At 42.6% G+C, this 14,486-nt stretch overlaps 1 pseudogene; it reads right to left on the minus strand.

Moving 5' to 3' along the window:
- The window catches only part of LOC101558833 (ATP synthase F(0) complex subunit C2, mitochondrial-like), a 49,927-nt pseudogene extending 35,720 nt beyond the window's left edge, over nucleotides 1–14,207 (minus strand).
- Between the last annotated feature and the right edge of the window lie 279 nt (nucleotides 14,208–14,486).

Here is a 14,486-nt window from a genome sequence, read left to right on the forward strand (position 1 = left end):
TTTGAGGCAGTGTCATTTGGGATCCCCAATCACAACAAAGAATGAGTGAGCATCTGGGGCCGGTAATAGTACAGTGATAGTACAGGTGGTAGGGCATTTTCCTTCCACATGGCCGACCCAGATTCAATCCCTAGCATCCCATATGGTCCTTGAGCATCACCAGGAGTAATTTCTGAGTGCAGAGCCAGAAATAACTCAAGATCATCTCTGGGTGTGAGCAAAAGACAAAAAATAAACAAATAAGAATGATCGAGCATCAAAATCAAATGTGTTTGACACCCTTTCTTCACTAAGCAAAAATAATAATGGAAAGAGGAGGGAAATTAATGTTGGAATGGTAATTTTTTGTACCTCTTTTCCTGTATATATTCCCTTAATTTCTCAGCCTTTTCTTTTTTACTGGAGGGGAAGCAGGGATTGAGGCTATACCCAGTGCTTCTGGGAGATTAGCAATGCCAAGGATTAAATAAGGGATGGAAGAGGTGAGTTCAGCCACATGTGAGGCAAAAGCCTTAACTCCTATACTCTCTCTCCAATCTTCTCAGTCTTGTGGCTTTAAATGTCACTTATATGATGGTTACTCTAAATTTCTATCTCAGTTTTGATTTTGCCTTTGAACTTTGTCCTTGATTCCTGTCCACTGATTTATCACCCCTTGGCTGAACTCCTGGAAGTCTACATCAAGTCTATTCCTTATGTTCTGTACCTGATGAAAGGTTTGCTGTGAATTTTCAGTTTGTATTTTTTTTTTACAAAAAATAAGAACCTGGATCCTGAAAGAGCCTCTAATCGTTGGGAAAGACAAATAAGGTGAGGCTGCTGAAATCTCAGAGCTGAGTTTAATAGAGACGTTACTGGTGCCCACTCGAGTAACTCGAACAATGGGATGACAGTGATACATAAAATAGCTACTCCACAAAATAAGTAAAATAAAATAGCTACTCCTCATTATCTGAACCTTAGTGGAACAAGCTGAGAGCTGGTTTGAAACCTGGATCAGTGTGGGCAACAGGGCCTGGCTTGCAACCAAAGTGTGAAAGACTACCACAACTAAAGTGCGTGAACACTATAACCTAGTATGCATGACCTCTATCATCACAATAATGAAGGAAGGGGTTGAAATTAAATTTGGAAAATCCACAGGGACAAATTTTGGATCAAAGTGGTACTCTGGGTCAAAATGGCACTTTAAAAAGTAATAGACTCCAAATATAGCAGTCTCAAAATGAAAAATAACCCAAAAAATAGTAACTTGCAAAATGTAATCTCAGGTGGCAAGTGGTGTAAGGCAGGAAAGAAGATCAGAAGTCTGACAAAAAATTACAGTAAAATCAGGAAAACTGTTCTTCACTAGAGCAACAGAAGAGGGAGCACTTGAGCTTTTAAAAATTAAAATTAAAAGAAAATGAAGAAAAAAAATACTCCCCAAACCATCCTCATTCTCTCTAAAACTTCTATCCAAAACTTAAACCACTTATATAAAGCACTGGTTGAGCTCTACAAGAAGAAAACATCCAACCCCATCAAAAAATGGGGCAAAGAAGTGAACAGAAACTTTACCAAGGAAGAAATACGAATGGCCAAAAGGCACATGAAAAAGTGCTCTACATCACTAATCATCAGAGAGATGCAGATCAAAACAACCATGAGATACCACCTCACACCACAGAGACTAGCACACATCCAAAAGAACAAAAGCAACCGCTGTTGGAGAGGATGTGGGGAGAAAGGGACCCTTCTTCACTGCTGGTGGGAATGCCGACTGGTTCAGCCCTTCTGGAAAACAATTTGGACGACTCTCAAAAAATTAGATATTGAATTCCCATTTGACCCAGCAATACCACTGCTGGGAATATATCCCAGAGAGGCAAAAAAGTACAATCGAAACAACATCTGCACATGTATGTTCATCGCAGCACTGTTTACAATAGCCAGAATCTGGAAAAAACCCGAATGCCCCAGAACGGATGACTGGTTGAGGAAACTTTGGTACATCTATACAATGGAATACTATGCAGCTGTTAGAAAAAAGGAGGTCAAGAATTTTGCAGTTAAGTGGATGGGCATGAAAAGTTTCATGCTGAGTGAAATGAGTCAGAAAGAGAGAGACAGACATAGAAAGATTGCACTCATCTATGGTATATAGAATAACAGAGTGGGAGACTAACGCCCAAGAACTGTAGAAATAAGTACCAGGAGGTTGACTCCATGGCTTCGAGGCTGGCCTCACGTTCCGGGGAAAGGTCAACTCAGAGAAGCGATCACCAACTACATTGTAGTGGAAGGCCATGTGGGGGAAGGGAGTTGCGGGCTGAATGAGGGCTAGAGACTGAGCACAGTGGCCACTCAACACCTTTATTGCAAACCACAACAGCTAATTAGAGAGAGAAAACAGAAGGGAATGCCTTGCCACAGTGGCAGGGTGGGGTGGGGGGGAGATGGGATTGGGGAGGGTGGGAGGGACACTGGGTTTACGGGTGGTGGAGAATGGGCACTGGTGAAGGGATGGGTTCCCAAACTTTGTATGAGGGAAGTATAAGCACAAAAGTGTATAAATCTGTAACTGTACCCTCACGGTGATTCTCTAATTAAAAATAAATAAATTAAAAAAAAAAAAAACTTAAACCACAGAAATCCAACATGTTTCAACATAAATAATAACAAGAGTTCAGTATCAATACAATTTTACCTTAGGGAAAAAAGGGGGAGGGTGGGAATCAGATCCCTCCAGCACTGCATGTCTCTTCCCTCTTCCCCCTCAGCACCACAGGACCCCAGCAGCACCACACTGCCAATGAGCACTGACCCAAGCAGCCCAGGTTGCTGAGTATCATTGGGAGTGGTTCCAAGGTCCCCAGAACTCTGGTTAGAAGCCTACCCCCACCACAAAAGAAAAGAAAAAGAAAACCCCAGAAATAAGTATCATAAGTTTTTTTGTTTTGTTTGCTTTGTGGAGCCACATCCAAGGTACTGGTACTTAGGAATCACTCCTGGAAGTGCTTGGGATGATACCATAACAGAAAAAAAAAGTTGTCCCAAAGCAGAAAGCAAGACTAAATAAGATGCAAAAGTATAGTAGACTCTGTGCTCTGCTCCCAAAATAGTACCTTCAGGGATGAAGCACCCATACCTAATTTGGGGAAATGTTGGTGACTAAGTCCTTCTCTAGGAATTTCTTTACCTTTTTATTTTCTTTCAGTTTTTGGGTCACAATTGTCGGTGTTCATGGATTACTCCTGGTTCTGCTCAGGAATCATTCATGGCAGTGTTGGGGAACCATATACAGTGCTGATATCTAATCAAGGTGGCCTAGTGCAAGTCAAGCACCCTACCCACCTCCAGCACCTCCATCCCCTAGAAATTCCTTTAGGACAATAAAACACCCCTTAGCCCAGGTTCAACTTTCTTTCCACAGCCTACCTACATCCTATGACTTGACCAAAAGTGAAACAGCTCTACAGGTCATCACAACTTCAGAGATCTGTTGGCTACAGTTGGTCTCCTATTGTATTGTGAAAGCAGACTACTAACATTTTTAAAATTGTTATTTATTTATTTTTTGGTTTGGGGACCACACCCAGCAATGTTCAGAGGTTACTCCTAATTCAGCACTCAGGAATTACTCCTGACGATTCTCAGAGGACCATATGGGATGCTGGAGACCATGTGCAAGGCAAATGCCCTACCCACTCATCTATTTCTCTAGACCAGATTGTTAATATTTTTAAGAATTCTGAAAGCAGGTCATTAAACATACCCATTTTTTTTTCTTTTTGGGTCATACCTGGTAATGCACAGGGGTTACTCCTGGCTCTGCACTCAGGAATTACTCCTGGCAGTGCTCAAGGGATCATATGGGATGCTGGGAATCGAACCCGGGTTGGTCACGTGCAATGTAAACACCCTACCTGCTGTACTATCGTTCCAGCCTCAAACATACACATTTTAAAAAAAAAAAAACTTAAAGAAACTGAAGTTGTGCTGAAAAACAAGGTAATGACCAGTAGCACCAACCAGGTATGACCCAGGTGGCCTCCTGCCACCACAGAGCCCAAACAGCAAGTAGGTCCAAGCCGCCGTGCTGAACACTGCTGAACATTATCCCTATTGGGGGGGGGGACCTCTCACTATTCACCACAATTACTTCCCAATAATCTTGCTAGATTGACTATTTATTGTTCGTTTTTATGCTATACCTGTCAGTGCTTGGAGGACATCCCTGAATCTGTACTCAGGAATTACTCCTGGTGGTGCTCAGAGGACAATATGGGATGCCAGTCACATGTAAGGCAAGTGCCCTACCTGATCTCTAGCCCCACCACACTATTATCTGTGTTTTTAGAGTTATGTCTAATATATATATACACACACACACTATTAATCTTTCCAGACTCATAGTCAGTAATTCATGTTGGTGGCTTAAAATTGGTCATCATGGGCTGAGGAGACAGAACAAGGGGCTGGAATGCATACTTTGACCCAGGTTCAAATTCCAGCACTGCATGGTTCCCTGAACACTGCTGGCAACAACTCCCAAAACAGAAGTGGGTATGACCAAAAAAAAAAAAAGGTGGGGGAATAGAGGTATGTTGGAAGTAGATCCTGGAAAATGTTCTAAACCTCCTGATTCCCCTAGCAATGGTTGTTAACTATTCACAAATATACCACTAACTGCAGTGTAGTTCATTTTCCATGCTGCCAAAACTTTTTTTTTAATTTTTTAAATTTTATTGAATCGCCATGAGATAGTTACAAGCTTTCATGTTTGGGTTACAATCTCACAATGATCAAACACCCATCCCTCCACCAGTGCACATTCCCCACGACCAATATCCCGGGTATACACCTCCTTTCCCACCCTCCCCCTGCCTCTATGGCAGACAATATTCCCCATACTCTCTCTTTACTTTTGGGCATTGTAGCTTGCAACACAGACACTGAGAGGTCATCATGTTTGGTCCATTATCTACTTTCGGCACACATCTCCCATCCTGACTGATTCCTCCAGCCATCATTTTCTTAGTGATCCCTTCTCTATTCCATCTGCCTTCTCCCCTCCGCTCATGAAACAGTTTTCCAGCTATGGGATCCCCCTGGCCCTTGTATCTACTGTCCTAGGGTGAATGACCACAAGTTGTTGTGCGTTGTCTTGCTCCTCCTACAGGGAGCTTAGGTTTATTGAGTTACTCTCACAACAGTGCTTCTGAGGCACCCCCAATTCTATCGGGCACTAATAATCCTATATTGCTTTTCTCTTTCCTTTATGTCCTTCACCTGGTTTAGCAATGCCCTTTTTGTATAGACACAGGAAGACAGTTGATGCTATGCTTTTGTAACATAGGAGTTAATTGACTGAAATAATATTTACTATTTACTCCTGGGCATCCATCATATTTACTTGACTTAAGCCTCAGTTGCCCTTACTTTCTAACACCCCCAAAAGAAGGGTCCCAGCGAGAGACATGGATGGACCCAGGGCAAGCTGTAAGCTACCCTGGCATCAAAAAGGGTCAAGCTAAGTGCTATTAGAAGCATAATAAATTAAGAGTACAATCATGGAACAAACTCTGTCATGACCTAAAAAGAATTGGACAAGGACCCTGCTGGGGTTAGGAAGGACTAATCTGGCCTGAGGACTGTAGTCTGGGATATATAGCAAGATGTCCGGAGGAGGAGCCACTCTTTATTTATTTTTATTTATTTATTCATTTATTTTTCTACTAAATAATATTCTATTTATGTAAAGCAATTATTTGAGGGGCTAGAGATAGTACAGTGGGTTGGACAGTTGCCTCACATGAGGTCAAACCAGGTTTTTTTTTGGTTAATTTTTTTTTTATTGAATCACCATGTGGAAAGTTACAAAGCTTTCATGTTTAAGTCTCAGTTATACAATGCTCGAACACCCATCCCTTCACCAGTGCACATATTCCACCACCAAGAATCACGGTATGCCCCCCCCACCGCCCCCTCAACTCCCCACCCTGCCTGTGTAGCTGATAAATTTCACTTTACTTTCACTTTACTTTGATTACATTCAATATCTCAACAAAAAACTCACTATTATTGTTTGGAGTTTCTCCCCCCAAAGTTGAACCTGCTGAAAAGAAAGCATTTGAGAATTTGTTTTCCATTGCTGAGAATGAAGAGATATGAGGTCTAGCGGCCGCAATAGCAGCCGCGTGGTTTTGGATTTCTGTATTTTAGTATCTTAGTAACTAAGTCCAGAGAAATTTCTGCCATAAATTGCATCATTGCAAACTCATACCTCTCTGCTTCTTTATATTCCACATATGAGTGCAATCTTTCTATGTCTGTCTCTTTTTTTCTGACTCATTTCACTCAACATGATATTTTCCATGTTGATCCACTTATATGTAAATTTCATGGCTTCATCTTTTCTAACAGCTGCATAGTATTCCATTATGTAGATGTACCAAAGTTTCTTTAACCAGTCATCTGTTTTTGGGCACTCTGGTTTTTTCCAGATTGTGGCTATTGTAAACAGTGCTGCAATGAACATAGAAATGCAGATGTCATTTCTACTATACCTTTTTGCCTCTCTGGGATATACTCCCAGGAGTGGTATTGCTGGGTCAAATGGAAGCTCAATTTCTAATTTTTTGGGAACCAGTCGGCATTCCCACCAGCAGTGAAGGAGAGTCCCTTTCTCCCCACATCCATGCCAACACTGGTTGCTTTTGTTTTTTGGGATGTGGGCCAGTCTCTGTGATGTGAGATGAAATCTCATTGTTGCTTTGATCTGCATCTCCCTGATGATTAGTGATGTCGAGCATTTTCTCATGTGCCTCTCAGCCATTCGGATTTCCTCTTTGGGAAAGTTTCTGTTCATTTCATCACCCCATTTTTTGATCAGGTCGGCAGTTTTCTTCTTGTGGAGTTCAACCAGTGCATTGTATATCCTTGATATCAACCCTTTATCAGATGGGTACTGCATAAATATCCTTTCCCATTCTGTATATTGTCTTTGTATTTTGGTCACTGTTTCTTTTGAGGTGCAGAAGCTTCTTAGTTTGAGATAGTCCCATTTATTTATCTCTGTTTTCACTTGCTTGGCCAGTGAGGAGCCACTCTTTAAGCTTAATATATCTCCTACTGTGTTTATAAACTGGAGCGATAGCACAGCTGGTAGGGCATTAGCCTTGCACGAGGCTGTGGCCAATCTGGGTTCAATTCCTCCATTCCTCCAGAGAGTCCAGCAAGCTACCAAGAGTATCTTGCCCCCATTGCAGAGTCTGGCAAGCTACCTGGGGCGTATTCAATATGCCAAAAACAGTAACAACAAGTCTCACAATGGAGACGTTACTGGTGCCAGCTTGAGCAAATCGATGAGCAACAGGATGACAGTGACAGTGAAAGTTTAAAAGGAATACTAGCTGAGAAAAGAAGAAAGCAATAAACCCTAGATGGGATTCCGCCCTTGAGTGGATATTCTGTTAATCTAGAGTACTGAACCCTCAAATGAGATTTTGTCCTTAAATTAATCTCCTAGAAGAACTTGCCCTGAAGAAGGGGTTTTACATCTATTTATTGTTATGATAACATTCAGCCCCACTTACGTGTACCTCACCCTTCATGATTTCTATATAACTATGCTGCAAGGAGGGAAAGGGAAGAAAATAACAACATTTAAAAGGGGAAAAAGAAAAATAATGACCCTCAAGAGATCTAAGTATACTAGAGAAATTACTATGCTGTAAAAGGGGAAGAAATCCTATGCTGTAGGAGAATGCAACTGTAAGGATGACGATGAGAATGAAATAAATGGTCCTTGACTACCAACCAGCCTGGGGCCCTGTTTCTCCATCCCACTATTCCCTTGTCCTTCATCCGTCATTGCAGTGGGCTGGCCAGGGGGACAGTTCTTGGCCACCAAATGCTCGCATCCCATGCACCCATGCTTTCTGAATTCACACCAAGTAAACCCTCCAATAAATTTTGAGTATAAAAATCTTTATCTTGGAGCTGCAGTGATAGCACAGCAGGTAGGGCATTTGCCTTTCACACGGCTGACGCAGGTTTGATTCCCAGCATTCCATATGGTCCCCTGAGCACCGCCAGGAGTAATTCCTGAGTGCAGATCCAGGAGTAATCCCTGTGCATCACCAGGTGTGACCACAAAGAAAAGCAAAAAAAAGAAAAAAAATCTATCTCAAAATCTGTTTCCAGAGAATGCAACCTAAAACAACAATAACAAAATATAGCTAGAATCAAATGAACTGTAGGATGGAAATAAAGAGAAGTCAAGAAAAATGAAATTAAAAATTAAAGAGACCTAGGGCTGGAGCAATAGCACAGTGGGTAGGGCGTTTGCCTTGCACTCGGCCAACCTGGGTTCGATTCCCAGTATCCCATATGGTCCCCTGAGCACTGCCAGGGGTAATTCCTGAGTGCAGAGCCAGGAGTAACCCCTGTGCATCACTAGGTGTGACCCAAAAAGCAAAAAATAAAAATAAAATAAAACAATTAAAGAGACCAAAGAGGAAGAAAAATAGACAAATAATGTACATGCTTCTTAAAGTCACTTGCATAAAGAAAATCAGAATAATAGAATAGAATTGACTTTCATAACACTTTTGCACTAGGAAAGAAGTCCTGAATGTACATTAAAAGAATAGCAAATGGTGGAAATGTGGTGGAAAAAGGAACTCTCATCCACTGCTAATGGAAATGTTACAGGTTCGACTCTGTAGAAAACAGTATGGAGAGTCCCCAGTAAACTTAGAATTGAGCTGCTACGTAACCCATCAGTTTTGCTCTGGGACATCTACAACCAGGACTTAAAAACATTCTTTCCAAAGAATATATACAGGGGGTCGGAGCAATAGTACAGCGAGTGTTTGCTTTGCATGTGGCCAACCTGGTACGATTTCTGGCATCCCATATGATCCCCCGAGCAGTGCCAGGAGTAATTCCTGAGTGCAGAGCCACGAGTAACCCCTGAGCATTACTGGTCGTGATCCAAAAAGGAAAAGAAAGAATATATACATACTGTTGAATACCCCCGGAACCCAGCCACAGCCATGCTCAAGGCCACTCTCCACACGTTCGGACAAGCTTCACACATGAAGGGACTGGCAGAGGAACCCAGGTGTGTGGGACCCGGGGGTGAGATCTCCAAGCCTGCTGGATTGGGACTGGGCCTTCTCCACCCAGACCCCCCATTTTCCAGTAGCTTGACAGCCACACCTACAAACTGCCCCAGTGCCGTGTAATCCCACCAATGGCCAATATCCAGAGACTATAAGATCAAGCTCCCGGAAGCGTGCAGCCTGTTGCAGCCGCACGACATCTAATAGCCTTGTTCTCCCTCTTAGAGAACCTGACAAGCTACCAAGAGTCTATTGCCCACATGAAAGAGCCTTGCAAGCTCCCCCTGGTGTATTCATATCCCAAACACAGTAAAAGATATATACCTCTTGGAGAGCCTGGGAAGCTACCGAGAGTATCCGGCCCGCACAGCAGAGCCTGGCAAGCTACCCATGGCGTATTCAATATGCCAAAAACAGTAATGATAGGTCTCATTCCCTTGACCCTGAAAGAGCCTCCAATCCTTGGGAAAGACAAGTAAGGAGAGGCTACTAAAATCTCAGGGCTGAGTGTAGTAGAGATGTTACTGGTGCCCACTCAAGTTAATCGACGAACAACGGGATGACAGTGATATACATACCATTATTCATTGCTGCACTTAGTACAGTACCTAAGATAAGGAATCAACCTAATGCCCAATGCCAGATGAATGGATTATGAATATATAATACATATACAGAATGGAATACTATGGAGCTACAAGGTACAATGAAATCATGAAACTTGCTGCAACCTGGTTGGAACTGGAAGATAATCATGTTGAATGAAGCAAGCCAGAAGAGGAAAGACAAACACAAGATTTATCTCACTTATCTGTGGATCTTTGGTATATAGAACAATTGGATGAAGAAATATAATGTAGTAAAGAAAGAATACCCAGATCACCACTGACCCGGAGCTTTCGGAGGACAGAGAAAGAAAGAAATCAAGGGGGAAATAAATAAAATGAGAAAAGGAAGTAATGGGGAACAGGGATTAGGGCTTTGGTTATACTGATGGTGTGGAAGAGTGGTATAATTATACATCCAAAGCACAAACTCAATAACGCTGAAAACATGAGATCTAAGCTGCAACCACAGAATTCTGTAATGTACCTGTCAAGGGGCAGGGAGGAGGGATGAAGTACAGGAAAACACTGATGGGGGGAAGTTCACACTTGTATGGAACTGGTATTGAAATATTATATGCCTAGAACTCAACTATCAGTAACTTTATAAGTCATAGTTCTTTGATTAAAAATTTTTTTTCTTTATGGGTCACACCTAGCAATGCTCAGGGCTTACTCCTGGCTCTGCACCTCAGGAACTGCTCCTGGCAGTGCTTGGGGGTCCATATGAGATGCCGGGAATTGAACCTGAGTTGGCTGCATGCAAGGCAAATGCCCTCCCTGCTGTACTATCATTCTAGCCCCACATTAAAACTATTTTAACTAGGGGGCTGGAGTGATAGTACAGCAGGTAGGGCATTTGCCTTGCACACGGCTGACCTGAGTTCGATTCCCAGCATCCCATATGGTCCCCTGAGCATGGCCAGTAATTCCTGAGTGCAGAGCCAGGAGTAACCCCTGTGCATTGCTGGGTATGACCCAAAAAGAAAAAAATATATTTTTTAACTAAAAAACAAAAGAGGGGCTGGAGCAATAGCACAGCGGGTAGGGCATTTGCCTTGCACGCGGCCGACCTGGGTTCGATTCCCAGCATCCCATATGGTCCCCTGAGCACCGCCAGGAGTAGTTCCTGAGTGCAGAGCCAGGAGTAACCCCTGAGCGTCGCCAGGTGTTACCCAAAAAGCAAAATAAATAAATAAATAAATAAAAAACAAAAGAGTGGCATATACCAAATCAAATGAATTCAGAATAGTCAACTCTTTTTTCCCTTCCTTCCTTCTCTTTGTGTTGTTGTTGATGGTATTATCACGATAGGTTGGGGGGGAGGGAAGTCACAAACACACACACATACACACATCTTACACACATCTGGCTGTAGTGCTCCTATATTTACTTATGGTGTTCACATACTTAGCTGAGGTGTTCTCTAAGAGTCAACGTCTTTATTTGTGTGATCATACACATTCTGGCTGCAGTACTTGTCTGAAGTCACATGGTATACACAGACTTGCCAGAGAATACACTTCTTGGCCATGGTGCACTTTTACATCTTTCCAGTAGTGCTCAGTAGGGCTTATGCCCCTTTAGTTGTGATACTCACACACACTGGCTATGGAGTGGTTGTACAGTATGCATAGCACTGAGAATCAGAACAGCAGAGTTACCAAGTACCAAAAACAGGACTACAAGCACATATGGGGCCGCCACAGATAAACAACTGAGCTACTTCCCTAGTCCTTTCATCTTGGCCAACTCTGACATACAGCCTAGAAAATTATTCCTTTTTTTTTTTTCGTTTTTTTGCTTTTTGGGGTCACACCCGGAGATAGGTGTACAGAGGTTACTCCTGGCTCATGCACTCAGGAATTACTCCCTGAGGTGCTTGGGGGAACATATGGGATGTTGGGAATCGAACCTGGGTCAGCCAAGTGCAAGGCAAACACCCTACCCACTGTGCTACAGCTCCAGCCCTAGAAAATTAGTCCTGAGTTCCATAGAGATAGTATAGTGGGGAAGGCCCTGGCCTTGCCAGGAGCACTTCTGGGTGTGGTCCAAAAAAGAAAATTATTATGCTTTAATACAAAAGAAAACAGTATGTGCAGTTACTGACAGAAAGACCAAGCTACGTTCTAAGGATAGCATGCTATCTTTACCCTTATAAGGATCACATGCTGTCTTTATCCTTTTAAAGATAGCATGCTGTCCTTATCCTTCTAAAGATAGCAATGCAGTTTAGCATGACATTTTTTCTTCCTTATCCTTTCTGGTAATTTTATTAAGATACAATTTACATATGTAATTAAATTCATTGATTTTTATTATACAATATGTAAGCACCATCACAATCAATATAGCATATTTACATTACCCCACAAGGTCCCCTGGAACCCTTGACAATTAGTGTCTTCCCTCATTCCTGATCCCTATAAAACACTACTCTATTTCCACTCACTATGGTTTTGCTTCTTTGTGAATTTTGTATAAATTAAACAACACAGCACACAGTCTACTGTGCTTAAATTCCTTTACACAGCAGACTATACTCTGTGTACTAAGACTTTTCTCTTTTGGGGGGAGAGAAGGGGGTCACACTCAGCAAAGTTTATGGGTTACTCCTGGCTCTGCACTCAGGAATTACTCCTGGTGATGCTCGGGGATCATGTAAGATATCAGGGATTGAACCTAGGTGGGCCTCATGCAAGGCAAGTCCCCCCTAACATTGTACTATCACGCCAGTCCAACTCTGTTCCTTTCTATTGATGGGCAGCAATTCACTGAATTCTAATTTGTTTTATTAACTCACCAGTTAGTAGACATTGGCTTCTTTTCTAGCTTTTAGGTATTATGAATATCATGGATATAAATATTCATCTTTAAGTCTTTGTGTAAATATCTTCTCTCCATAGTAAATACATAGAAATGAAATGACAAAATCATATGGTTTGATAAGCAGAACTCTAAGAATGAATACCAGCAGCACCAGAGTTTTCAACAATACTCAAAGCCAGGAAAATATTAAAGCAACATCTATACTAATCGGGGAATTGTGCATCAAGAACTATTAATGAAAACAGTCCTATAAGTAGTTACAGAAAAAGTTTTCAGTCTGACTATTATATTCATGAATTCTTCCTGAGGCTAAACTGTACCCAACCTATAAAGGTCTGAGAAATTTTCAGCAAAAGGCTAAATGAGCTCAGAGATAGCTCAAAACGTTGAGTACATGCTTTGCTTGTAGAAGCCCTGGGTTCAATCCTTAGTACTGCATAGACTCCCAAGAACAGAGCCAGAAGCAGCCCCCAGCACCAACAGGGATGGACCCTAAACAAAATAAAACAAAAGACATAGTTCTATTCATCTCCCATTAAAATATCTCAGATTTAGAGTCCAGAGCAGTAATACAGCAGGTAGGACTTGGTCTTGCATGCAGCCCACCTGGCTTCAATCCCTAGCATCCCCGGAAGTAATTCCTGAATTCAGATCCAACAGTAACCCCTGAGCACCATTGGATGTGGACTGTTTCCCAAAACATAAACTAATTAATTAAAATCTCAGATTTATGGGGTCAGAGAGATAAGTCAAGTTAGTGAAGTGCATCTCTTGCATGCTGGAGGTCCAGGGTTGATCCCCAGCACTACATAGTCCCCTGACCACCATGAGTAGTGGTATCTGAGCAGGGAGTGGGGAGAAGCCCTAAGTACCACAAGTGTAACCCCCAACGAACAAAAGTCTCAAGTTCAGCAGAGATACAGTCATTGTCTAATTAAAACTTTTAATCTTTTTCCAACCATGGCCTCTCCCAACATTGTTTCCTTCCTGTACCCCTTCTACTTTACCAGTTGGCCCTCAAGTCACATACCATGGCCCCATGTTTATACCATTTTCATTTGTGGCCCCCTTGGAACATCCTGAGGGTACACAGATGACCATATGACTCCTGGTTGAGAAACACTGGTTATAATACATTACGAAAGAGAGATAGGATAGCGTGTAAGGCACTTGCCTTGCATGTAACTGACCCAGTTTAATCTCTGGTACTGTATATGGTCCTCTAAGCACTGCCAGGAATGACATCTGAACAGATTCAAGAGCAAGCCCTTCTTGAGCACCAGTGGGTATGGCCCAAAAGCCACTCCCCAATAAAATTAATCAAACAATCTTAAACATAATCTTAAAAGACTTTGCTCTCTTGGTACCGTCCTGAGCCCCGCCTCTTCCCCAGGTAATCAGATGGGATTTTCCTCTGGTGACCCTGCCCACCCTGCCCAACGAAGAGCTCTCCTATCGCCCCTCCCCTCCTGGGGTCTGGGGCTCTGATGCTCCCAGCCAGGCCTCACTGCTCTCAGTCACCTCTTGGCGTCATCCTGAGCCCCGCCTCTTCCCCAGGTTGCTGGGGGCGTGCCCTCACTTTAGGGGGCGTGGTCTCAAAGGGGGCGTGGCCTCCTTCTGGAGCAGCGGCCAGCGCAGTTATTTTTCCCATTACATACATCGCACTTTGATCACAATCGGTATAACCTATTCCTATGAAGAATACCCTGGTCATCTTAGTCATTATATGCTAATAGTCAACTTGCCTAGCCTATCCTAATTTCACAAAAACTGTCAGTGAACACATCAAGCTGCACAAAAAGTCCTTTGTAAAGAGACCATAGCCCCACATCTTCAACTGAGGTCCCTCACAAGCTAAGGAAGTGCGCCTGACAGTAAAGCCCATAGCAACATGAAGAAACAGCGAAAATCCCCACCGCCAGGAGAGATGGAAGAGAGG

This window comes from Sorex araneus, chromosome 2 (genome assembly GCF_027595985.1).
Source record: "Sorex araneus isolate mSorAra2 chromosome 2, mSorAra2.pri, whole genome shotgun sequence".
Lineage (NCBI taxonomy): Eukaryota > Metazoa > Chordata > Mammalia > Eulipotyphla > Soricidae > Sorex > Sorex araneus.